The following is a 26,260-nucleotide window of genomic DNA, read 5'->3' on the forward strand; positions in this document are numbered from 1 at the left end:
GGAACAACTAGTCACCTGTTTCATTAAGTACCATCAGAAATCTGGGGTATTTCTACACATGTTCCTTAGCATAGGAAATAGATTTTGCAACATTGGCAAAATTGTTTGGGGGGGGCGGGGGGAAGAGTGTTTTTTTTTTTTTAATTATTATTTTTTATTTATATATTTTTTGTCATATAGATCTTGAAGTTTAAATCTTTCCATTGTTTTTGGACTACTCCATTTGAAAACATTCTGAAGTGTGACTATTAAAACATTCAGATAATTATTTGATGGCTTTAATAGGGAATAAATACTCTGCCAGCACTCTAATTTTTACCTTTGATGTCAGCTAATGGGAGAGCAGAGTTTCAGGTACTTGTATCTGAAGGCTGAAATGTTTCTTGGTCTTGACTACAGGAGATGCTCTTTGGACTCCACCTTCTCATCGCAATGATGAAAATCTGATTTGTATGATATTGTACTCTCTACATTGAATTCAAGGAACCCTAAAGGTACTTTCTTTTCTTTACTTACGGAATTATGTAATATGTAGATTCAAAACCATGATGAATTGGTAACTGACATATGTTTGAAGGCTGTTGTAAGTGGGACATATTTTGAATTAATTGTTGTAGCTTGGAAAAAAATAATATTTTTAGACAAAAAAAAATAGTTCTAGTATTGTATCGTAATTTTGCTTAGGTTTTGGCTAAAGACAGACTCTATTTTAAAAGTAAAAATAAATAAAATAAGCTCATCCAAGGAGAATTTAAGCTCCATGAAATTAATAGGAGTAGCACTAGATAGCTAAATAAACATTTTCTTAAAATCCCCATCTCAGAAGAAATTCCTGCATAAGTTTCAGTGCCAGCAAGAATGAAACAATTGCACAGAATAGGCGTGCACTATTCTCTTGCTCAGAAAGATCTCCAGTGAAGTTGATTAAGGTGTATATAGTCCAATGTTTCCAGCCACGCGTATAATTTTCATATCTTGCTCTACTCAGATTAAATATTAAGCCTATATTTTGCCTTGCAGTAAACCCTATTCATAACAGAAGAGATCAAAAACAAATTTTGCATATGCATTTAACCTTCCTATTCATTTTTACTAACTGGAATGACAACAGACTGATAGCATGATATTTCTGATATTTTCTGTAACGAAGGAGGACAATCTTTCCCAGACATTTTGTTTTAAACCTAAAAAAAATCCCAGATTTTTCTAGCTCCCCAGACACTTTCTTACCAGCAAGAAAGATATGGCTAAAGAATAAATTCTAATTGTTCACCTTTGTGGGGATATGAATAACATGCATATTAGATTTCTCATGCAAAGAAATGCCAAGAAGTTTTTGTGTTCCTGGAGATTTCAGTAGTCTGCAGAGATAAGGGCCATTGATTTGATTTGTTATCTCTTGTGTACTTTGAAGGCAATCATGATTCCTAGTTTTTAATATTCTTTTTTTCCCATGGAATATGGAGAGGCCGTGTCAACATATCTAAAACAATATATATGTATATTGCATGTGTGTGTATTTTAAAGCTTTCAGTATTTTTTCTTAAACTATTTGTATTTCAAAGGCTTGATCTAAAACCAAATGAAGTCATATTCCCAGTGTTTTCAGTGTGCTTTGGACTGCCTATTCTATTTTATATCAACTAAATGTGCATGTATTTATTTTTTCAGTTAGGGTGCAGCTCTCAAAAGATCTTCAATAAGATTTAATTACTAGAAATAAATAGTAACCCTTAATTTGGAATATGTGACTGAAAGTCATGTTTCACCTTTAAGAAATAAAATATTTGTGTGTTCAGCTGAGCAGTGAGACAGTAATTCTCATCTACTTACATGGGCATAGCCCTTTAGCAATATCACATATTGTATGAAAAGGATATCTTGTTTGTATGAAAAGACATGTTAGTTTATGCCTGTTTTTTCATAACATTTAACTGGATTTTAAATCTCTCTGCTAACTCACATTGCTATGGTAGCATTCAGTACCAGTCCATGCACTAACTTTTTGGACTGACACCAAAATAAAGAGTAAAATGTTAAATATCATAAAAGACACTTGGATAATTTGAGGTGCAACATGAAGCTGAGTGAATTTTAGGTTTTCAGCCAGCCAATTTGCAAATAAGTTCCATTTTCCCCAAACCATTTGCAAATATAGACAGAATTTGTCAATTAATATTTGTAGAGTGAAGGGGGCTGGCTAGAGGGATAGGAGAAAGGGGAAAAAGAAAAGAAAAGGAGAGAGGAACAGAAATGCTTTACAGAAATTTCAGTTATATCCTTGCAGAATGTTCTTGGTGAATGACCCTTGCCTGGCTGTGCCAGTACCTCTGGCCAGGCAAAAAAGACTTCCTTTCAAAGCTGCAAGTTCCTGGGATACCTTGGGGATTCAGCAGAGCTTTTACCACTGAGGCTGCCATGCTGTCAGTAAGACACCGTTGTTCACTAAATACATTTAATAAATAGAAAAAAAAAATGCAGATGACTATAAGAACATATATAAAATGCATTTGGAAGATGTAAGTACATCACCTTATGCCTTGCTATACTCCATTGTGCCCCCAGTGCAGTAATATGAAGTTGCTGTGCATCTTGGCATATGAAATTTCTACCCTCTGTTGTGCTATTCTTATGATTAGATTTCTGGTTTGAAAGCAACATTTGTATTTAGATTCTTATTTTTCTTTTCCTTTGCCATAATGTTATATTTAAAGCATCTTTTATAACGAGTACATTGTTGTTCTGGAAACCTCATCACCACTCCTAACAGGGTACAACATAATCACTCTATTTTCTTTTAGAGAAGTTATTTGTTGTTGTTGTTGTTATTTTTATTTATTTCTATTTTCCCACCTCTGTTCATTTTTCTTGCTTCTCTGCCCCTGCCCAACAAAGATTCATTGTAATAGAAAACAGGCTCAGTAATAACTGCCTGTTATGTTTTTGCTTAATGTAGTGTGCAAAATATGACAAGGGTGAATGTTAGTAGATGTAGCAACAATCAGAATGTTTCTTTTATTCTAGCTGTTGTATCCTGTATATGAAATAGTTGGAAAACATGTTAAACAAGCAGGGAGAGTAAGTCATAAATCTAAAGGCTGGAAATTTCAATTGTACATTTTTTTCCTGAATATTGAAAAAGAGAGTGGTGGAATGACGTAGTATCTAAGATTAATGCATTAAAAACAAACAAGCAAACAAAAAACCACAATCACTAATGTATTAAGTTTGATGAATACTCATGGTATAAATAATTCTTTCAGTATGCACTGCAATCTCTCTTCATCTGCATCATATTGAAAACTGATTGTGGTTGCTAGCCCCTTCATCTAGATGCTATTTTAACTAAGAAACCTTAGTTTTAATTTAATTCAATTTAAAACATTTCCAGGTTACTGCTAACAAACTGTACTAACAAATCATTCAAGTCTGACACACATTTTACAAACTGCAACTACTATGAAAATACGGTTTAATTTATACCATTACTATACATTTACTTTAAATGTTAATCTGTCACAAAAACACATGTATTTCTTACATTTTCTGTAGGAATATATTTCCAATCTATATGCATAACCCATAAAACAGTTGCTGTCACCCATATACCCTCCTATCTTAACTTTGATTCATATATTTGAGAAGTATCTTCATGACAATTTTCATTGCCTTGCTAATCTGAATTTATTCATTCTGGATGCATTCATTTACTGTTCTATCTTTAGTATTCCAAGAAAAGCTGCAGAGTAGTGTATATTCATTGTTTCAGTTCTATAACTGTATTTATTTATTTGTAAATCAATATATTTCAAGCCTCAAACTGAGGTCCACGGTGTTGGATCAAGAATCAAAGAATCAAGAATCTTGGATTCTTGATTCCTTGGCTTCTGTTTTGACAGGAACTTCAAGTTTTCTTGCAGACCTTTGCATCACATCTACTCTCAAAAGAAAAGATATCTCTGTAGGTGAGAAACATGCAACTATATTAGACAAAGCTGCTGAGTAGGCTGACTTAAAAGTCAATGTCAAGTGTGAATTTAATATACAGGAGGTGACGCAGTTGGTTATTTAAAAGAACCTGCTTTCCAAAATATCAAGAACTCAGGGCAGAACAATTATCATGATCTAGAATAAATAGATATGTTTACTTTGTATATGAAAAAATGTGTGTAATTGCATAATTGTTTTAACAATAAATGCCCTGCAGGGTATCTGCATATGAAATATCATATGTGATATATGTTTTTGTGGAAGGAACTGGAAAAAATAAGTCCAGAGTTCCATGAAATAATAAGTGATCTTCTAGGTTTTGAAGGATAATCTATTACTTCTGCTGAAAAAAAATGCAAGGTTGTTTAAAATGACTGTTTATAAATGTATTTATATTACTAGGTTCCCTTTGTCCTATAACTCCTATTAATTTAGGTCAAGGAGCCAGTCACAGTCCTGATTCCAAATAGTACTTTTTCAACACCGCTTTCTGTTGTGTCGTTGGTGCAAGGTGTTTATAGATGTCCTGGCAGCAGATGATGAACATTGTTTTACACCAGTCTCCATTTGAAACCTTCTCTGACACGTCACTTACTCTGAAAAGAGCTGGGCACTGAACATGAACTTACATTAATAAAACTTTAGAGCATTCACAGAGTAATGAATTTAATCCATCTCTTTTTAAGAGGCAAAAGTTTCCTTTGCTCTGTGTGCCACTTAAAATGTGCTAGACATCAGCCGATATCATTGAGCCTTGATTTTTTTAATTATTATTATTATTTTATTTTTCCTCCATTGTATATATTCATATATATATATCTTCATGTTCCAAATGCAATAGATGACTTAACAATGACATGCAAACTTGATGGAGTTCCTTCATAATTTACATTTCAACACTATAGAAGAATAATATATTTCACAGTTAACATCGTCCACACAGTTGACTTTGGAATCTTTACATTCCTTCAGTGCAGGGAGAAGAAACTTTATTTTTCTAACAGGACAATAAAATAACCTACCCAAATGGAATATTTTAGGTTATGCAGTACTACTTCTGTTTGGTGCTGAATTTTAACTTTCCTTTAAAGCTTTTCTCCTGAGATACATCAATAAGCTATTTCCTCTGCTCATCTCTTCAAGAAATAGAAAATGTAAGATATAAAATGTATTGCCTCATAGGAAAATTTTCTGTGAATTGCTTTACAGGATACCAGACTGTGAATGTCTAGTCTTGCAGTTGTAACAACTCTATTTAAAAGCTGTAGAACTATCTCTTTCCTTCTCTTCAATTTCCACACTTTCTTTTAGACATTCATAATTAACAGCAAATCTCAGATTTGATTTCTTTGTAATCCTTGCCAGAGGCTGTATGGGAGACACTCACTTCACAATCCTGCTGATCAGAGCTGAGTAAATGAGTACTTCTAGCAGGAAGATTTGTGATGTTATATCTTTGAAAAGGTTCAGAAAAAGCTTTTATTTGAGAATAAAGACAGAGGATAGACACTAGCCTGGAAACTTTGTAAAAGATGGGCCTACCTGTCGATCTCTAATTTATTATGTTGCAAAGGTTGAAATGTTTTCCCTTGAGCCTTTCCACACAGAGTTAGTATTTAGAGGGCATTATGTGAGGTGACCTGTTATGACATGGGGTAAGCATGATGAAAGGGGAAAAATAAACTTCAGTGTAATATAACACTGGGGGGAGCAAGAAGGGGTTGTTCTTCATTCTTGTCAGGCAGATGGAGCAAAGTTCAAACACACCAAAAAATATCAGATTGGTTTCAGAAGTCGGGAATAAATTTCTGGCTGGTGTTTGCATCCAGACAAAAGAAATCTTGATGAATAGCTGTTTCACGAATAGGCATGAAGTGCTACAAAGCAACCTTACTTTCTCTTTGCCCTATCAATAAAGGGAGTATTCCCACTCCCATTTGTGTGTTACTTCTAGACATGCACCAATCTTTCCTGCAGCATCTGTTAGGGACTTGCTTTGAAGATAACAATTAAAATTTTGAAAAGATGAATTTTTAAATACAGATGAAATGTAAAATTTTTATGGAAGCCCCAGAATGGGGAAGCCTACCCATATCTAAGGGTCTATATGGTTAAATAAGAAAGAATATTTGGGAGTGGAGTGCATGGACTTCAGCACCTAAGTCCTTCTTTGTCTTTTTCTTTGGGGTCCTTAAATCCTTAATAATAGGAGCTCATCTCTTTTTTTTTTTTTTTTTTTTTTTTTTTTTTTTGGGGGGGGGGGGGGAGGGGAGTGGAATTCATAGGGATAAATACATTTAGAAAGAGCAAACTTTTAAGGATCTACAATCCAAGAGTCTATCTAGCTATCTGTAGAGAAATGTTTTGTCTGTGGTATCAATGATTTAGTTCGAGAGCTTTGCGTCTGTCTATTGACATCTTTCATGGTGACAACCAGCAGAAGAAGCATTCTAATCTGTTAAACAGCTTTTAGAAGAGACAGAAAACAATGGCGTGACTTACGTGTAATTAAATAATATTTGAGAGCTGTTTTTTACTGCTGCTGTTTGATCCTTTTTGTTCTAAAAACAAAACAAACTTGCATAGGAAAATAAATGCCCCCTTCCCCCCACACACACACACTCACCACCACCACCAAAAAACAGAACATGTAAATGCTGCTTCTGTCTGGTAGCTTGCATCTCTTGAATTTCCTTCCTCTGCAGTCTTGCTGCTGTTAAGTTACAGTGGCAGATCAGTGTCTTATCAGACATTCAGCAAACTTTTAGCAGCCTTATGTTGCTTAAAGCATTACTTTCAGGTTGCAGGCTCAGGGTAGCACTGCAAAAATGTGGATTTATTTTCTCTGGCTCTTATTAGAAGGACGTCAGGCAAGAACACACAGAAAAGAGGAAGAATTAGGAAATGACTAATGCAGGGAAGTAACAATAGCTAGAATCAAAGGGTCACACCAGGTATTGTCAGAACTAGTCAAATATGGTGGAGATGAAGATGCCACCTAATTTTAGACTTTACATTCATTCTGTGGGGACACATTTCTCCATCAGGCTAACAAAGGCACCACAGTGGAGTTTTGTGTGTGGCAGATCCAGTCATCATGCTGAAATTGATTTCTCCCATTTGCCTTATAGTCTTTGATATGCAAACTCCAAAAGGTGGTGGAAGTCTCTTCCCATAAAAATAACCTTTCAAAACTGATTCTTGGCAACATCAGAGTTCAAGTACCATCACTGTTTTTCACAGAATCACAGAATTTCTAGGTTGGAAGAGACCTCAAGATCATCGAGTCCAACCTCTGACCTAACGCTAACAGTCCCCACTAAACCATATCCCTAAGCTCTACATCTAAACGTCTTTTGAAGACTTCCAGGGATGGTGACTCCACCACTTCCCTGGGCAGCCTGTTCCAATGCCTAACAACCCTTTCAGTTTTTACAGGACTTGATGTAGTCTTGCTGATTTACAGTCCAGTCAGGAACACTTGGATAAGTTTTGATTAAACTTTTGTAGCTTAAATCACTATTTCTTTTCTAATTGCTGTTCCACTGTGGTTACTTTTGAGAGTGAGTTTAGAATATAAAATGAAATGGACGTTGTCATAGAATACACATCTTTCCAGAACAAGAACTGTACATGGTTATCACCCTCTTTGTCATTGTGTGACTAAATCCGACTTGATCTCCTAACATGGCTCGGTCTCCTCTCAACCTCTAATTATATCTGTTGTTGTTCTTCCTTCAATCTGCAGAAATATGTTAATATCTTTTAGTAGCTGAGCCATTATGCCTAATTAAGAGATTGCAAATAAATAGGGGTGGACAGTTCCAAACATACAATAGCTGTAGATAAATAGAGAGGGACAGCTCTCAACATATGGTAATGAATGCAGCCATAAGGCCTAAAGTATGTATTTTAACTGCCAAATTTTATGAGCAGCTTCCAACTGGTTTCATTTGGCCTCAGCTATATGTCTGACAATCATTGTAAACACAGTTTTTGTGCCATATCATTTTTGTGCTCAATGGCTAGAATTTATGCATGCAAAGTTAATTTGCACTGCTGACTGAGACTGTTCAGAGAATAAATATTTTACACATGAGAAGTAGCACGTTTAGTGTGGTTGTTCACAGTACTATTACTTTCCAGACTGATACAAATGTAAACGCTTTTAATAAGTGATACCAAGTCTCAACATTCTCCATATCTTTTTAAAGATTACTTAGTAACGTTCAAGAAATATTTGATTATCCAGTCTCTATCATTTGCAGCTTGATGCAAAATAGTCACAGTGGCATCTCAACAGAGAAAAACTATCCTGGGAAGAATTGAATATGCATGGCCTCTTTAATAATTTAATTCCGTGTTAGAATATAACATAAATGGAGGGCAAGAATTTCTGCTCTTAGCCCAAATGGCTGTAAAAGAAAAGAGCAAATCAAAACTGAGCCAGCACTTTCAAGGCCAATGTCTAGCAGCTAGGGAGATGGGAGATGGGAGATCCCTGGAGATGGGATCTTCCTAGAAAGAAAGGGAATGTGTGAAACTTGTGTTTATTGTTCTTAGTATTGCTAGGGAAGGGAAACTTACAAAGGCTGAGAGAAGAGCTGTCAACATGGGGAAAATGCCCCATCTCTCCAGGCATTAGCATGCCCCAGTGACAGTTGCAAGCTCTAAGGGTCCTACAAGGAAGAAAAGGGGATCTCTTGGCAAATATACCATTCCTAAACCCCATTGCTCTCTCCTTTTGTATAGACATGTAGAAAGCCTGTCACTTAATCCATTCTCCTACTCAAAATAAAGATCAGCTTAAACCTTAAGTTGGACCAAGTTGTTATTATCTCTGTATGATTGTACTGCCAGTTAGCAATTGTTTGCATTAATTTCAGATCAAAAAGGATGACTAACACTATTTTTATCATTAAACACATCGTTTTCATGCTAACGATAGTGTTTAACTGTGCTAAGCAATTGCATCTATATGCTTGACTTTTTTTTTAAAGCTGTTTTTGTACTTTAAAACCCTTTCTCACTAAATACAAAATTAATAAAAGTTGTTCTAAAGGCTTTTCAAGCAGAATATGCTGCACTGATGTCAGCCAAGTAAGCCTACTGTGCTACATAGTCTGAGTGTCATCATAATCACGAAAGAAAACCAGAAGAGTTAACAAGAAGGTTCAGAAAAAACTTTTTTTTTTTTTTTTTCCTTTTAAAAATACAATACTTTTAGCTATCTTGATAAGGAAGCTAAAGTTTCCAGGAGAAAAAAAAAATAAAAAAATGCTATGGCATAGAGACTATATTCTCTTTGTGCAAGGAGTTTTTTTGCAAGTTATTTTTAAGGAAAACATTAAAAACTCCATCTATATGAAGGATCATTTTTGCTGCATTTTAAATACTACAACTGTGGTACCTGAATACTTTGAAATGTACTCATTACATGAAGTATTCTTTATAACTGGCAACATGTAAGGTAAATTAGTATAATAAAAGCAGATGCAATTTCTTTAATTATACTATTGCAAATCTTAAATTCATTCAGATAAAGAATGAATATGATTTGCATCTGTGAACACAAGTTCAGGATTTCTCATGAGGAGAATCTGAAACTAATGCAACCCAGCTAAATGGAAAAGCAGAGGTTAGTTTTGGCTACTGTGTGGAAATGTGTTATCCTCTTCTTTTCAAGTGTCAGATAGAAGAAGCTGGGCCATTCCTCTTTCATGCTGCTACAAATTATTTGTTTATGCCCTTTATAATCGCCATTTCTAATTTCCACCTGTCATCTCTGAAACGTAATCTGAATTCAGGAGCCTAAAATTCATTTTTCCTTGTCTGTTTTTATGTGCTCTTTTCATTGTCCTGGGGCACTGCCTCACCTAGACAAAAAGAGAGGAAGACCATGAGGTGCAAGTGGTGATGAGAGCTCATGCAGAAACTGGAGGTCCAACCTTACCAACCTTACAGTCAACTGGCATTTTTACCATGTGTCTCAATCCTGAGAGATGGTTTGCTATGGTGATTCACTTGATATAATGCTCTCCTTGCAAAAATGTATACTTTAAGTTCTTTAGTTTTGTTTGTCTTCATAATAAGGCTGGCTTAGGCCTTCTAGATTGATAGGTTTCCTGGTACCTGCAAGATATTCAGAGTTGGAATGAAACTTTCCACCCATTACAGTCAATGAGTAAAACTGAGGTTATAACCTGAATGAAACTCAGGTTTCATTTTGCTTTTTTTAATTGGAAAAGAGTATAGATGTGCAATAGTTGTCACAAAAAAAAAGTCCTAACTTACCCTACTGCCATAACTACAGATTTGATTTTTTGTTGTTGCTGTTGTTTCATTGTAAGCTAGAAGAAAATTGCTTTTATCTACTTATTTGGTGGTAAGCATTTCTTGGCAAAGAGTTTTCATGAACATATTATTGGTGGTATGTTTTCACCAATGTATTTTTGCTTGTTCCTTTGAGGAGATGCCACATATATTTCATAACTGGTCACATCAGTCACATGGTGATTATGGCTTTCCTAACTCTTTTAACTAGCATATGAAAGAAACATAAATAACTGGGCCATGACTGCAGAAAAAGTGTGGAAGAAAATCTATCTGAAGGAACATACAACAAATGGCTTTATAGCTTGCTTGTAAATTAAAGATTTTTTTTTGTTTTGTTTTGCTTTTAAAAAACAAACAAATCAACTCCCTCCCCCCCCCCCCCCCCCCCCAGTCTCACCCCCAATTGAGAGAGAATAAGCGAGATTTATTGTCTATCAAGCCAAATTTATGGTCATTTTGTCTTGCTGTTTGTACATTAATTATATTTCTTCTTGTTATTGGTCTGGATATTAGTCAGTATAACTAACCAGTATCTTTGTCTAGTTCATCCTTTTGTCAATGATTTATTAACCACAAGGAAAACAAGTTTGGAAGACCCCAGTGAACTTTCCAAATATAGTACTTTTTTCACCTTTTTAAACTAGAAATAGCAAAAGAAAGATTAAAAGTATCTTTTGACTAATTTCTAACATTCCTGGAAATTTCTCTTAAGTTCATGATGTTCAAAAATTTGTTTTTGAAGGCTGTTGCCAGTGTGATGGCTTGGAAACCTCATCTTTTCTGCAGAGAAGCAGAGGTTGGAAGAGAGGTTTTTCAGGTATACATCAAGCTTTTTCATGTCAGACAGTATCATTTTATTTGCATATCTGTGCTAACAATAGCTCTCAATGTACAGAGAATTTTCCTAAAGATGTACTTTTTATCAAGATTGACATTAAAATCCTCAGAGGTGCTGGGATTTAGGAACAAATTAAACAGAAATACAATAATATTACCATTTGGTTTGCTCTGTAGGGGACAACTCAAGAACTTAGTCTAAAACAGATATTTTGTTTGCCAAACAATATTTATGTTTGTGTGCAAATGGAATCTTTCAGGAGGATAGTATCACTTAATTATACGCAAGTGCTTAAGACTTTTGGAAAATCAAATTAAAGTTTAAAATATTTGTAATGCATTATAAATTACATCCAAATTCATATAACTTTTTCTATTATGACGCAATTGGAAATACATTTTCATGATACTGTGTCTGCATTTATTTGAGAGGCATTATTCTTTCCAGCTTAAGGCCTTGATTGAGATCATAAGAGCACCTGACAGCTCCTTTTGGCACCTCTAGTAGCTGTGTCTATGAAAATACAGGCTTTGCCACATGCATCCATAAAATTGTAGCATTGGCACTCTGCAAAATCCTGAAGCTACAATCCAGGCTGCAGCGTTGACCCTCACCAATAATTGTGCTGAAAGTGATGTGTGTTCCACTTCACACCAAACACATATTACAGTGGCAGCAGGCCAAAGTGTTCAGAGGGTGTTATTTTTAACCAGATTCTGGATTTTGTTGTTTTATGTTGTCATTAACAATTCATGAAGCACTTATTGAAACTAATAAACTGATTGCAAGCTAGAAAAATGAATTGATTAATATGAAATGTAAAATGGAATAGTGATGAGCTCATTTCCATTGTAAATAATGGAAAATAAATCCAATAACTGTCTGCTCTTTGGACTGCAAATGAAATGAACTTACCTACAAATCAGTCCATAATAGTTAGCCATAACTGACTTATAAAGGTTTTTTTTTAAGCCAAAGCTCACAAAGAAGTCACGTTTTGAATATAATTTTTGGCAGCTTGTACACCAGGAAACCACAAATTTAAAAGTGGTTATGTTTAATTGTGATACTGCTTTCAGTGCTTTCCAGATTATCTTAATCTGGAATTTTCTCTACATCTTTATACATCTTGATTCTATTTTATGGTAAACAATGAAAGACAGGTGATGTAGCATAAGGTCCTTTCCCCCCTCCTAACGATTCAGGACTTCCGTCTGACCTTTGCTGATAGTCTTTCTCAGCCTTTCCTCATAAAGAAGATGCTCCAGGCCCTATATCATCTTTGTGGTCCTCTGCTGGACTCTTTCCAGGAGAGCCCTGTCTTTTTTTGTACCGGGGAGTCCAGAATTGGACATGGTACTCCAGGTGAGGCCTGACCAGGGCAGAGTAGAGGGGGAGGATCACCTCCCTTGACCTGCTGGCCACGCTCCTTTTAATGCACGCCAGGATCCCATTGGCCCTCTTGGCCATGAGGGCACACTGCTGGCTCATGGTCAACCTGTCATCCACCAGGACCCCCAGCTCCTTCTCCTCAGAACTCCTCTCCAGCAGGTCATCCCCCAGCCTATACTGATACGTGTGGTTGTTCCTTCCCAGGTGCAGAACACTTGCTCTTATTAAACCTCATTTGGTTTCTTCCTACCTATCTCTCCAGCCTGTCCAGGTCTCGCTGAATGGCAGCACAGCCTTCTGGTATGTCAGCCACATGTCCTAGCTTTGTGTCATCAGCGTACTTGCTGGGGGCAGACACTATTCCCTCATCAAGGTCGTTGATGAAGATGTTGAACAAGACTGGACCCAGCACCAACCCCTGGGGAACGCCACTAGTCACAGGCCTCCAGCCGGACTCTGCTCCTCCGATCACCACCCTCTGAGCTCGGCCAGTCAGCCGGTTCTTAACCCATATTGCTGTCCACTCTTCTATCCCACACTTTCTCAGATTTGCTGTCAGGATATCATGGGAGACAGTATCGAAAGCCTTGCTAAAGTTAAGGTAGATGACATCCACTGCTCTCCCCTCATCTACCCAGCTGGTGATGCCATCATAGAAGGCAACGAGGTTGGTTGAGCATGACTTCCCCTTGGTGAAACCATGCTGACTACTCCTCATAACCTTCTTGTCTTCCAATTGCTTGGAGATGGCATCCAGAACAAGCTGTTCCAACACCTTTCCAGGGACAGAGGTGAGACTGACTGGCGTGTAGTTTCCCGGATCCTCCTTCTTGCCCTTCTTGAAGACTGGAGTGACATTGGCTATCCTCCAATCTTCAGGCACCTGACCTGTTCTCCAGGACCTGTCAAAGATGATAGAGAGTGGTTCGGCAATCACCTCTGCCAACTCCCTTCGCACACGCGGATGCATCCCATTGGGACCCATGGATTTGTGTGCGTTGAGCCCACTCAGACGCTCCTGAACCACTCCCTTGTCAACAAAGGGGGAGATCTCCACTTCCCAGACTCTGTCTCCTGCCTCCAGGGTCAAGGAGTCCTGGGGGAGGAGTGCTTGAAGCAAAGGCTGTAGCAAAGAAAGCTTCTCAGTGTCTCTCATTACCAGGACACCCTCCTCATTCAGCAAGGAACCCACATTATCCCTAGTCTTCCTTTTACTGTTTTACTTAAAAAAAAAAAAAAACCTTCTTATTATCTTTTATCTCTTTTGCAAGCAAGAGATCTGTTTCAGTTGCATTAATCTTCTGCTTTACTAGATTTTCTACTAGGTTATATACCAAAGTACATTTACTCTATTTATCAGTTTGTATTTGGTTTGTGGCTTTGGAGGAAGTTTGGATTTTTGCTGCTCCAAACTAAGTTCATTAAACGTAGCTCTTCAAATTAAGAACTTTTTCTCATACAAATTCAGCAAGTTCTATTTGTAGAACAGTTACTTCTCAGTAAATAACAGTCAATCAGGCCTAAGTGGGGAGAAAAAAAAATAAAAGCCTTGCAGTGAAAATGTTTAAATATTCAAACAATTCAGTAAAATTCAGATGGGGTTGAATTATAACCTGGCCATCCACAAGACATTTAGTATTCTGTATCTCTGGATTACTTATGTCATATACAAAATAGTTGCAAAACAGCTATTTCATAATTTCTTGCTCCTACATGGATTTAATCAAGATTAATTACAGCATAAATCTCTCAGTGCTGACCTATTTAAATACAACAGGGCATGTTTTCAAGGCACAAGGCCAAAATCACAAGCCACCAGAAGTTCCTTTTTTTCTCTTCTCTAAGATGCACGCATTTCCACAGAAGTTCCACTGATGTGAGGTCTCCAGTGTGTTAGTATCTCACTGTATAGACACCTCAATTGATCTGTATGTACTATAAACAAATGGAATGACACATTGAATGTCAGTTTGTATGTTTAGTAGATACTACACGTGTTGTTATTAAATAACATTAAATATTTGTAATATCTTCATTTCATTTGAAAACATGGCACATGGCCATGGAAATACTGCATGGGCTACTCACTGAATGGTTTATATTATCTAGAATTTAAAATGAAATCTGGTGTCAGTAGCCAATTTAATTAACAGGATCTTTTTCATAACTAATGGATGCCTTTTCTTTGGCACTTTCTTTACTGGATTTTAGTTCTTCTGATGACTCATGGAAATAATTGTGGCAGTGGGGATCACTAAATAGACACAGAACACTGTGTTTGCCAAATGCTTCCCTTAAAGCAAAAAGAATTCCATATGTAACTACAAAGATTGGGCATTTCTCAGATTACAAGAGAAATATTTTACTCCAAGGCAGCTTCATGGGGCACCATCTGGCTTCACAATTATTCAGAAGTGAGATTTTCCTTGAATAAAATGTACCCAATCAACCTCTCTGAAAATTGTATAATGTAAAAATCTTTTGTTAACTCATTCATTCAGCATTCTTTAGTAGTCCAGGTGAGCTTGTGTGCTAAGCCAAGAAATCCTTTCATGCTTGAAATCTGTTTTACTAGATTTTAGTGCTTGGGTTAAACACAAGTGGGTTTTTTTTTGTTTGTTTGTTTTAGTGTTTTTTTTTTTTTTTTTTTTTTTACAACTTTAACATCCATTTCTTTCAAGGAAGTGATTTCATAAATAGCAAATTGCTTTGTTTGTTTGTTTGTTTTTTTGTTTTACTTTTAGTAAAAGTTTTCTTTCAGCTTCCACTGCCCTTTGGTCTAGCATAGAAGTTTACGAACTCAAATCTTTGCAGCCCAACTGAAAGCATTTTAAATATTCTTTTCCATGCAATTTATGATAAAATACATCTCTATTTAACGCAGATAAATGATATCAGGTATGCCCTAAATTTTGATCTTTGCATTTTAAGCTATGACACAGAGATTTTTGTATTAATTTTTAATGAAGGTCCTAGAGCTGGAGCACACACAGTACTGGACAATTGGTGACATCGTAATTCAGAGCAATTTTATTCTGAGTATAGTCAGAATATATAAATTGGAATAAAAGTTCTAATCTGTCTTCACATAGATGCAAAGTTTACTCTCAGACATCTGGTTGCAGACATTGAAGAAGTTTTCTATTTTAAGTGTGAGTAGATGTCAGATTGATTATCTTCTTAAGGGTCTTCTTAAGGCTGAAAGTCTTGCTTTTTAAACCAAAATAGATGGAGGATTGGGTGAGATCTTCCTATTATACATAACACCTTATGAATTCTGATACAGGAGTATCAGTACCAACCATAAATTTATTTTAAACTTGTATATAATTTGAATGAGAACTTAGTGGAATTTATTTATTACTTTATCCACAGCATAGCATTCACTTCTCATAGAAACCATTACACCAAAGAAGGACTTTGCCTAGAAGTGATATGAAAACAGAGTCTCAGAAATGTCTGACCATGTTCATCCCTCTTGGCACAGGTAAGAAATTCCATGAAACTCCCTCAAGGGAGGTTTCCCTACATCAGCATCTGACAAAAAGAGCAGTAGTTTGTGCTCTTAGGAGTTGTTTTTTTTTTTGCAAATCTTGGAGATAGCCAAAATAAATGTTTTATAGGAAAAATGTGACATATGGGGATTCCCAAAACTGTAAGATATGCTACCATATACTAGTAATTGTAGCATCTCAGCATCATCTTAGAAATTACAGAGGAAAAAAAGTCCATGGGCTTAATCCATAAACATCACTTCTCTGCCACTGTGTTACAGATTTCTCTTAGAAAAATGGCAGTGATTTATGTCTTATATAATTGTCAAAGAAATCAGGCATTAAAATTTTAAAAATCAAGCATTAATCACAGAAATTAACCAATGTGATCTGGAACAGACAGAAATATAGTAAAGCATTATACCTTCAACATTCTTGATAAATTTTAGCTGAATATATATTACTACCCAAACTTAGGCCTGATGTTATTTTTTTGAATTCTGCCTTTCCTAACTGAGGTTTAAACTTCCAAGGTAAACAGAAATTGCAGAGAAAAAAAAAAAAAAAAAAAAAAAAAAAAAAAGCAAGCAGTATTGCTATTACATTTGTACTGCTTTTGCCCCTGAATTCCAGCGAGGCCCTGTCACTGCCTTAGTGCTGATGGTTGTTACTATGGCAATTTGTCCCTCTGTGTGGAGAGGAGAGGACCATCCCTGCTCCTACTGCAGCAGGGCTTCCTGTAGGTAGCTCCTACAGGAGCAGGGCTTCTCTGTACTTCTGTCAGGGCTGTCTCTCTCAGATAATTTAATGTGCACACAGTAACTATTAAAGCAGTGGCATGTGATTATTATGTGTATGACATTAGTGCTTAAGTGAGATTGTGGTAGGCACAGTTCTTGCCAATTAGAAGAGGCTGTTTCTGTACAAAAGAGCTCACAACCTAAACAAAAGAAGCAAAGAGGGATGAAGGAGCACTCATATCTTAATTTTGCAGGTGGAAACCAGGAAGAGAGATTGTCACATGCTCAAGATAGCTTTTGAAGCCCATGATACAGGCAGTAACCCGGGTCTTCTCAGTCTCAGACCAGCACTGCAGATTTAAGATCATTCTTCCTCATTTTCAAAGTTGTTTCATAACTGCCTGCACTAACTTTCAGATTTAGAAACCTCAGGTGATGTTCCCATCAATAAAAAACAAACAAACAAAAAGCTGTTTCTTTTCGCTTTTTGTACCTGATGCCTTAAAACATTAGGCATGCCCTGGCCCACATTCATAATGTTCATGCTAATGAAAATCAGGAAAGTATATTCAGGGCAGCAAAATGAAAGCAGTGTAAAACGTATGAGATTAGTCTTTTGCTACTAGGCCTCGATAGCCCAGCAAGTTTTTCTCAGTACCAATACACAGTTTTAATTTGATTTCTTTCAACAATGCTAATAAAAGAACACTCCAAGGCGAGAATTTAAAATGATTAATTACAATACTTTAAAAGATGAAAAAGAATCTGTGTGTGTCAGTCAATCTCATGGGGCAAGGAATAATGAAAATTAAATGCACACAGGAATGAGTTTTCTATTGTCAATGATAAAAGTGATAATCGCCTCGAGTCAAAGCAAAATGACAGATGAAAGAAACCTATAGAACATCGCCTAAGGGAGCTCCTGAGGCCAGCACTTGGTACCACATATACACATGCTGGACTGATATATAATGAAGCTCTGGTTGACTCTGTAATGAATGCTGAAGGCTCTCTGGAGCATCAAACATAATTTATTTTTGTTTTGTGGGGGATGGGGTTGGGTGGGGAGGTATGTGGGGGGGTCTTTTATTACAAGTTTTCAGGTCTTTAAATGAATGAATTTAAAAGAGGGGAAACATCCCTTTATGAAGCAAAGAAAACTTACCCGAAATGTGAATCTGTAACATTTTTATATATGTAAAATGGAAGAGGAATCACTGCAGGGATAACCTAAAGTGTTAACAAGCAAAATTAGACTGTTTTTGAAGTCTCTATTATTTATGCTAGCCAGGGATTGTCTGACCCTGGTGATATAAGGACTAGCCAATGGATTTCTAAATCATGTCTGCATGGTCTGTGGTCAAGCAGCCGAAGGTGAAAAAGAAATTGAAATAGATTCTCACCAATGATTTAATAGGGATGTGGTGATTGCACTGTATAAATGTGTCTTCTGTGGACCTTTGGGACTGTACAACAAGATCAAGACAGTAAATAACAGTTCAAGTTATATATTGGGAGTAGTTCTGAAGCCCATAGCACTGACAGGCAGCATTTCCTATCTTTTTTGATCTTAATCAAGTTATCTATGTGCCTTTTGAGGCTCTCCAGAGACATTTTTTGAAGTTAACATCACTACATCAGCTTTTGTCCAACTGATGGCCCAAATTATGTCAGATTCGCCTCTCTGCTCTCCCCCATTTCTTTCCAGCATACTAACATAATTGCTGCTAGAATCAATTTAGGTGTAATATGTCTTAATACTGCCCCAACCAGCAACTGGTGTTATTTGCATCTGCAAGGCCCCAAATGTGTCATCCTCTAGAGATGTTATAATAAATTCTTATCTCAATTTTTTGCTACCTTGCCTGGGCATGCAGAGTGCTAAAGACCTGAATAAAAAGGATTCTGGAAAAAAAATATATTGGCAAGTATCAACCCATGTTTGTTATAATGGGAAAAAATATTCCTGTATATAGGAAGGAAACATTGATAGAGGGATAAGGTCTTCCTTATAAACAGAGGTATTTTTCTACTGTTAGCTGCTTGAAGTAATAGGAAGAGTGAGAAGAAAGTGCGGTATTAGGTTGTTATCTTAGTTTTCAGAAGAAGCAGCAGAATTTTGTTTTCTTTTGTTAATAGAGAAGAGACTTTATTGTAGTTTGTATGAGAATCATAACACCATTGGTCCTTTCTGATATTTATTTTGTGAATTAAAAGTAGAGTTAATGAAAACCAGAAACAATTTCAGGAGAGAAAACAGTCCCTCAACACTTAAAGCCATAAAACACAAGTATTTGGGGAACAAATAATCAAGTATTGCAAGCTCTTTTTCAATATTAATTGTCACATGGGAAGGAAATAGAAAGTTATAATTTCTATTGCTTACAATTTATTAATAACATGTTCTTGAAACTCAGTAATTCAGTACAAATTGTTCCAAACTGGTCAGAAATAACATTTTTCCAAAAATTATTCAGATGGAGTGGAGAATATTCTGGTGGTCACATATATACTGTGTGGTATAGTTACACCAAGTACAACCTAGTAGATCACAATCTGTTGGCTGTATCACAGACAAAACATGACATCTTCAGTAGGTTCCATACTGCCACAAGTATTTGATCTGTAGGAATACTTCTATCAGGGATGTTAAAAAAACGTAAAGGAAAAATAAAGTATTAAACAAGCAGTCATTTTTGATTATTTCCTAACTGAAAGATTTTCATAATTTGGGTTTATTTTCAAAGTTTCTAGGAAAAAAATTTGAGTCCAAGTGTATTCCCATGAGGCAAATTCTAACGTGCTGTTGTTGCTGCTGTTGTTGTTTCTGTTGCTCTTGTAAATAAAGAAAAGTGACAAATAATGAAACTTATCCCAGAATAGGTCTGTTGTGAAACCAGAACCTGAGGCCAGGGAAGAAGGTTTAAGAGGTCACATCACTATTCTTTTTCAGTAAGCCTAAACATAATGCTTTCTACATATGATCAATTTAGCTGAATACATAATATTTATTCAAAAGAGAAAAATATTCATGTTTTAAACTTCTCTCTGGTAATTTCTAAATGAACAACCATCACCAGTTGTTCCCCTCAAAGGTATATCCATCATGTTTTAATGAAGCATTCTTAGCTGGACTGAAATAGCTCTTCTCTTCATTTAACATCTCTTCATCTTCATTTAACATAATGTGTCCTTTGAACAATTAACAAATCTACACATCAAGAATGTATCAAAAGTTCACCAAGGAACTGTCTTTTGTAAGAAAAAAAAAAAAAAAAAAAAAAAGAGAGAGAACTTGATCAACCATGGGGTTGTTGTTTAGTCTTAAATGAGAAAATAAAATATTTGTGTGCTTCTGTCATGTCTGGTGACTTACTAGGTAAAGGGAAGCAGTGACTCTTGGTTCAAGAAACCAGTGGTAAAGAAGTTCCTGTTTACACATTTGAAAGCTGCTTAGTTACAATGGTTCTGGTGGAGAAAAAGAAGGAAAGGGAAGGTCTAGCAAATTCATTTTACCCAATCTGGAGACTCATTAAAGGAGTTGCAGTGGAAGTAAAGGCCCAATTTGACTGGTGGGATAAGAGCAGCAAGGAAATGCAGGATAAAAAGTCTGATACTACTAGTAATCATTACTGTTTTTTGGTGAAAAGAGCCAACAATTGCCAAAAATAAGATTTTGCAGACTCCATTTTTGCTGTTGCCGTATCTTTTATGTTGGTCTTCTGACCACCATATTAACTAAGAGGAGTAACTAGAAACAACCTCCCCCCATAAACAGTTTACTAAACTACTACTGTTTTGTAATGTTGTCAGGGTGTTAGACAAGGGATAGTATTAATCCACCATTTTCTCTGCAAAGATTAATTAGACACAGATCAGGAGAGTGTCAGTAAATGTATTTACTTGCCATTATTTATTTTTTCTCAGCATATCTGTAAAAGCAGAAATCATGCCAACCATATTTTACGTCTTTAGAATTGCTTTTCCTCCCTTTACTAATAGTTTTTTTTTTAGTTGCTATTCTCACTAAATGTTGCAGCTTTATACTGCTGAGACAGTCCAGATAAAATATTTCTGAATTTCCTGCCAAACCTATTAAGACTTTTCTGAGTGAATGCCAGCTCTTCAGAGGTTGAGCTTTGGGTTTTCACTTGCTTCAGCTACTAGGTTTACCTACTGTGCACATAGGACATACAACAACAAAAAAAGTCATTCGTATCATTTTATAAGAAATCTTATTGTATGACTTAAGTAGAAACAATTTTTAACATTCCTCTAAAAAAGGCATATTTTCCTTTAGCAAATATTGCACTTATAGGTGCACCACACTACACTGCTGGATCTCAAAATACTATACACACAGGTCTTCTGAATTGCTCTATGTCATCCTGAAAACTCATGAACATTTCTAAATATTGAACCTCTTTGAAAAATGATGTAGAGTGAAGGGAAAAAAAAAATCAGAGTAGCTGCCATAACATGTATATCCTTCACTTCTGGCTTACAAAACATTTGCACAGAACTGCTATGAATCCTATATCTTCTTCCAGCCCACCCTGGCCAGTGCCTTTTACCTCTCCTCACATGAAAAATGGTGCAAGCATGGTACCAATTCATCAGCATTTGAGAGCCCTTCTAGAGAAAGCATCCAGCATCCACTTATTTTTATTATTTTTATTTTTTTCCCACCCATCTCTGAAGTCCAGGTATTTTAGTTTTTCAGTTACACTGGGCACTGGCTGGAACTACAGTAAATTTTACCCTTCTGATTAATCCCTCAGTGTTGGATTTCCTATTTTCTTATTATAACCAATGTGGGATCCCTTAATTCCTATCCCAAGTCCTGATAGTTTACCAAATAACTTTTTTTTTTCCACAGTTCTTTCCCACAGAAGTAGTGAGGAACCACATCACTCTGAAAGCATGAATAAATAAATTAAATTGTGTGTAAATTAGGGCAAAGCAATAAATACACAATAGTTTTCAGGTGTTGAAGAAATTTATACATTTCCCTTTTAGCCCTGACACATTAATGAAGCACCTTCCTTTCCATCAGAATAATTCTCTCTGTGTTTGGAAGCATAAGTCCTATTTCAGATAGAATATGGGATGATTGAATATATATTTGTGCCAAGATTTCCTTTGTGTAATTACATTACTGCATAATTTTATGCTCCATAGCTAGGAAAGCATGTATGGCTTCCTTGAACGCTTCACCTGTCGCCGTGAGAATTTCACTCTTTTCCTGAACAAACACAGCCTTTATATAAAGTAAACATAAATGAACCATCCAGGGCAGAAAGTTCCTGAGGCCAGAATAAAACTAACAAAATGTCGCCAGTATTTTAAGAAGGAGATCCCAGGAATGCATCGCCTGTGGTATGTGATATATGTTCAAAGGCATGTAATGTTATTTTGTTTAGCCAGAACAGCCTCCCCATGCCTGGATGCACTCTGTAACAGACATCTTAATGCCTTGCCTTGCTCCTGCCAATGAAGATGTAAGTGGGGTTTCCTTAGAGCAGTGATGCCTTCCAGCTTCCCCAGTGCGGGACCATGTTCAAGTGAGACCAACTCCATGGAAGCACCTGTGATGGTTTCCAAAACACCTCCTCCCTTCTGGAAAAGAGAGATTGCCCTGAGCATGACCCTTCCTGCCTGCTGACAGCAAATGCTGGTTCAACACGAGTGCCTGGAGCAGAATTATTGAAAAGCTTTGTACGAGACTGCAGGGCAAATTCAGGCTCATGGGTAAGTCTATTATGTTCATTTCTTCTGGCATGCAACCATTTTTTTTTTGTTTAGTTTAGTTTAGTTTTGTTTTTGTTTTTGTTTTTTTCTTTTCTTTTAACTTTTCTGGTATTATTCGAATGTTGCATAACTTCTGCTGGAGTCAGTGACTCACAAGAAAAAAAGCATTCTTCCTGAGAAACGCAAAACCAATATACAATATTTGGAGTACTACTGGGAGGGGCTACAGTGTACCATAACATGTAATTTATCAACCAGGATGATGCAGTGCAGCCTCCTGTAAATTTTTCATCTGCGATATATTACATTCTGAAGCTTTCTTTTCACTTTGCAATAATCATATTGATTTTAAAAAATAAAATAGATGTCTGAAGAGCAGAGCCTTCAGTCTGACCCTCTGAAAAATTACAGTCAAATAATAAGTTCAAAGAAAGTGGAATTCTGCATGTATATGTGAATTAAGGAAGCAAGGAAAATATTTGTAAGGCTGTCAAATCAATATAAGATCTTAAATTAGAGTGATACTCAGAAAACAGTGGTGCTATGCATTGCAGTTCTTGCCTTGCAGTGAGTTTCTGTATACATTTGTTCAGTTTGTAAATAAACATTAGCTTTTTTTTCTTCTAAGAGCTTTTCCTGCTTTGACTGAATCATGACATTCAGATTGGAGTCATGTTTTCTCCGGTGGCAGCAACAATGAGATTTCTGAACCAGGTGCTCTGTGATCTTCAGCCACACCTGGATATCCTCTGTCATCAGGTAATGCCACTACTGCTAGGGAAATCACATTGCCAATAGCTGCTTTCTTTAGGGTGGAGCTAATGGACCTTGGAAAACTAGATGATGGTTCAGAAAATGAGTGGAGGGAAGCATCTGGGCATTGTGAAAGGGGTTCGGGTAGCAGTGTGAGCTAAGATGCTAAGGGGCTAAGATGCTCTGAGAGGCACAGGATTTGTGAGCTGAACTCCACCCATCTTTCACAGGTCAAGACAAACCTCGGTCCTTTGTGTGCTTCTCTGAGTCCTGCTTGCACAGAGAGGAAACTAAGCCCTAGGATGTTGTTTTCCAATATTCTTAATTTGGCGTGTGTTCAGGGAGCTGCATCACTTGTATTTTATATCAAAATCAAACGTTTATTTGATGTTGCTTTTTAATTGTATTTGAATTGTTAAATATCCTGTGATATGTTTTGTTAAGAATACTGCACATTAGTATTAATATTGTTGTTAGCAACAATAATGATCAAAGCTTTTTTCTCAATATAGCCATCCGTAGTACGTTATTCAAAAATGAGTATAAAATTTCACATGTAAATACATGCTCCAACTGCAGTGCACAATATTATATGTCCCCGACACCTCCAGAAAGACACAAGTAAAATGTGAATGGTATCTTTGATACCCTTACAGCATTGTGATGCTTTGGGAAAGAGCAGAAATACAAATGCTTTCACAAAAGTTTGTATTTCAGACTAAAATGAAATAAAGTAATTTACAGTCCTCCCCATCACCTTTGCAAGGTGGGAAAAGATTGTACACATACAGGTATATATAAAATCACAAAATATATGTCTACATCCAGTGGGATGTAGAGCAAGAGAAGCCTCGTTAGGATCAATATTCTATGGAGGCAAATTGATGCAGATGAACAGAGAAGCTGTTCATTTTTAGGTCTCCTAAGGGAACGAGTTTTAGATAATTATATGACAAAAAGACCTTTTAGGATCTATGAAAAAACACTCCAAAATGTCAAATGTATAGAAGCCATGTTTCACCTGTAATGATAAAAGCACCGCATTCTGAACAGATTTCTAGAACAGATTTACTAAACACATTAGCTTAATTTTACTGGACTGTAAATGTCTATTGTACTGTACTGTTAGGGAGCTGTGCTAAATGAATACTGGTGTCCTGCTGTATGTCAGAATATTCTGGGATGCTTCAGGACTTTCCATGGAAGAAAAACAGTAGGCAGAGCATATTTGGAGAATGCCAGAGAACAGCCAACCCAGGAGTAATTTTAAAGAACGGCTGACCAAAATTTCTTAAAAATTAAAATAAAAAAAAAAAAAAACAAAAACAAAAACAAACAAACAAACAAAACAAAACAAAACAAACAAACAAAAAAAAACAAGAACAAAAAACACCTGGAAGGAGTTGGACATTTTTGGATAGTATTTTCCTAAGCATTAATCTACTCTCTCTTGGTTTGGGATTTTCAGGTGATGGTGATAAAAGGCAGAGTGGTGCCTGGTTTGCAGACTCCCAGGCAGGCCAGTGGGCTGGACTCAAGCACAGCAGAAGCAGGAATTCACAGGCTCCTACACAACGTTGCTGTCAGAGAGGTATAGCATTTTCAGATTTGGCTTGCAGAACAGGGTAGCCGTTCATTAAAGGGCTTAAAACCAGCTGGTTTTGGCTTAGGTCTATTCATGCACTCCTCAACTATCATATTGTCAACATATGTGAACATATTGTCAAAGATTTTATGAAGAAAGATATTAAGAGGGTTCATATACTCAATGTGAAAAGCAAAGTCACATTATCTAGAAAGTATACTGAAGTAGATAAAATTAAATACATATTTTCCATAGCATAGAATAGGAGTTACAGTGCTTAATAAATCTGTATACCACATTTGGGGATGTAGTTACTGACCTTACATGTTTATTGTATGTACAGGGTGTATTCCTTTTCAGATAAAGCCTTTAGTATCAGTCTCCTAAGGTATACAAAATTTTGATTTCAGTGCATAATGAGATGTCTGTGGCCTGAGTTCTAGTTCTGTGTAATACGGAAGGTATAATTCTGATTTGCATTGGTAACTTTCTTTTGACATGCTTGAAGAACTGGCAGAGGTTGGTGACAGTTTCATATCTGATGAGCATATATGCAAATGGAGGTGAACCATATCTGACCATAGGCATGGCTATGGAAAATTGTAAGCCATATTCCTTCATTGCTGCAGCACAAGTATGCAACTAAACATAGTCACAAATACTAGGAGCTCAAGTACAATTTCCTTACTATCAGTGTTATGGAGTTGTTATGGATCTCTGCTGCCCACCACCCCTGACTGCATTATGCCCCTCTTTCTGAGTTCATACTCACATGATACCAAGCTGATGTGCAATTGCAGATATGCCAGTTGCTTTTGTTCTCCTCTTCTATCCACCAGCACTGAAGAAATCTGTGGAGCGGGGGCAAGAAAACAAAGCAGACCTATCTGACCACTTGGAAACTTTCTACTTGTGAATATAGCTGCCAATTCTGACACAGCCAGGGAGAAAGACAACTTCAAAATGTGTTATGTCTGGCTGGGATGAGAGCCAGATTATTAACAGGATGACTTGTTTTGTGAGAGTAAGTGAAAAATTCAATACCACCTATGCTTTCAGTCCCCTCTCTCAGTTCTGATGCCTGGAGTCTTTGAACTGGTATTTGATTATTTATGAATGTATAATAACCAAATAGCGGCACTAAATTGAGAGACATTATCTTCACAGTTGACATAGAGGCTCCACAACTGCCCATTTCTCCACTTTTTTTTTAATACACTTGAATGACAAGCTGCTGATAAAAATAAATACTTTGTGACAAGAGAAGAAATATGACTTGAGGGTGTCAGTGTTGGAATGAATATCACAGAGGTCTTCCATCACTGTAGTTAAATGTGGAATGGCATCTAAAACTGCACAGCTCAATAAATTGCTATTATAT

At 36.4% G+C, this 26,260-nt stretch overlaps 1 long non-coding RNA gene across 1 annotated transcript; it reads left to right on the top strand.

Moving 5' to 3' along the window:
* The first annotated feature begins 413 nt into the window (after positions 1–413).
* On the top strand, positions 414–22,313 carry LOC116488480. Its single transcript, XR_004253181.1, has 3 exons — positions 414–494; positions 15,932–16,043; positions 22,214–22,313. It is a non-coding gene; the product is annotated as an uncharacterized LOC116488480 (long non-coding RNA).
* Positions 22,314–26,260: the final 3,947 nt, after the last annotated feature.

Source organism: Aythya fuligula, chromosome 4, assembly GCF_009819795.1.
Source record: "Aythya fuligula isolate bAytFul2 chromosome 4, bAytFul2.pri, whole genome shotgun sequence".
NCBI classification, from domain to species: Eukaryota; Metazoa; Chordata; class Aves; order Anseriformes; family Anatidae; genus Aythya; species Aythya fuligula.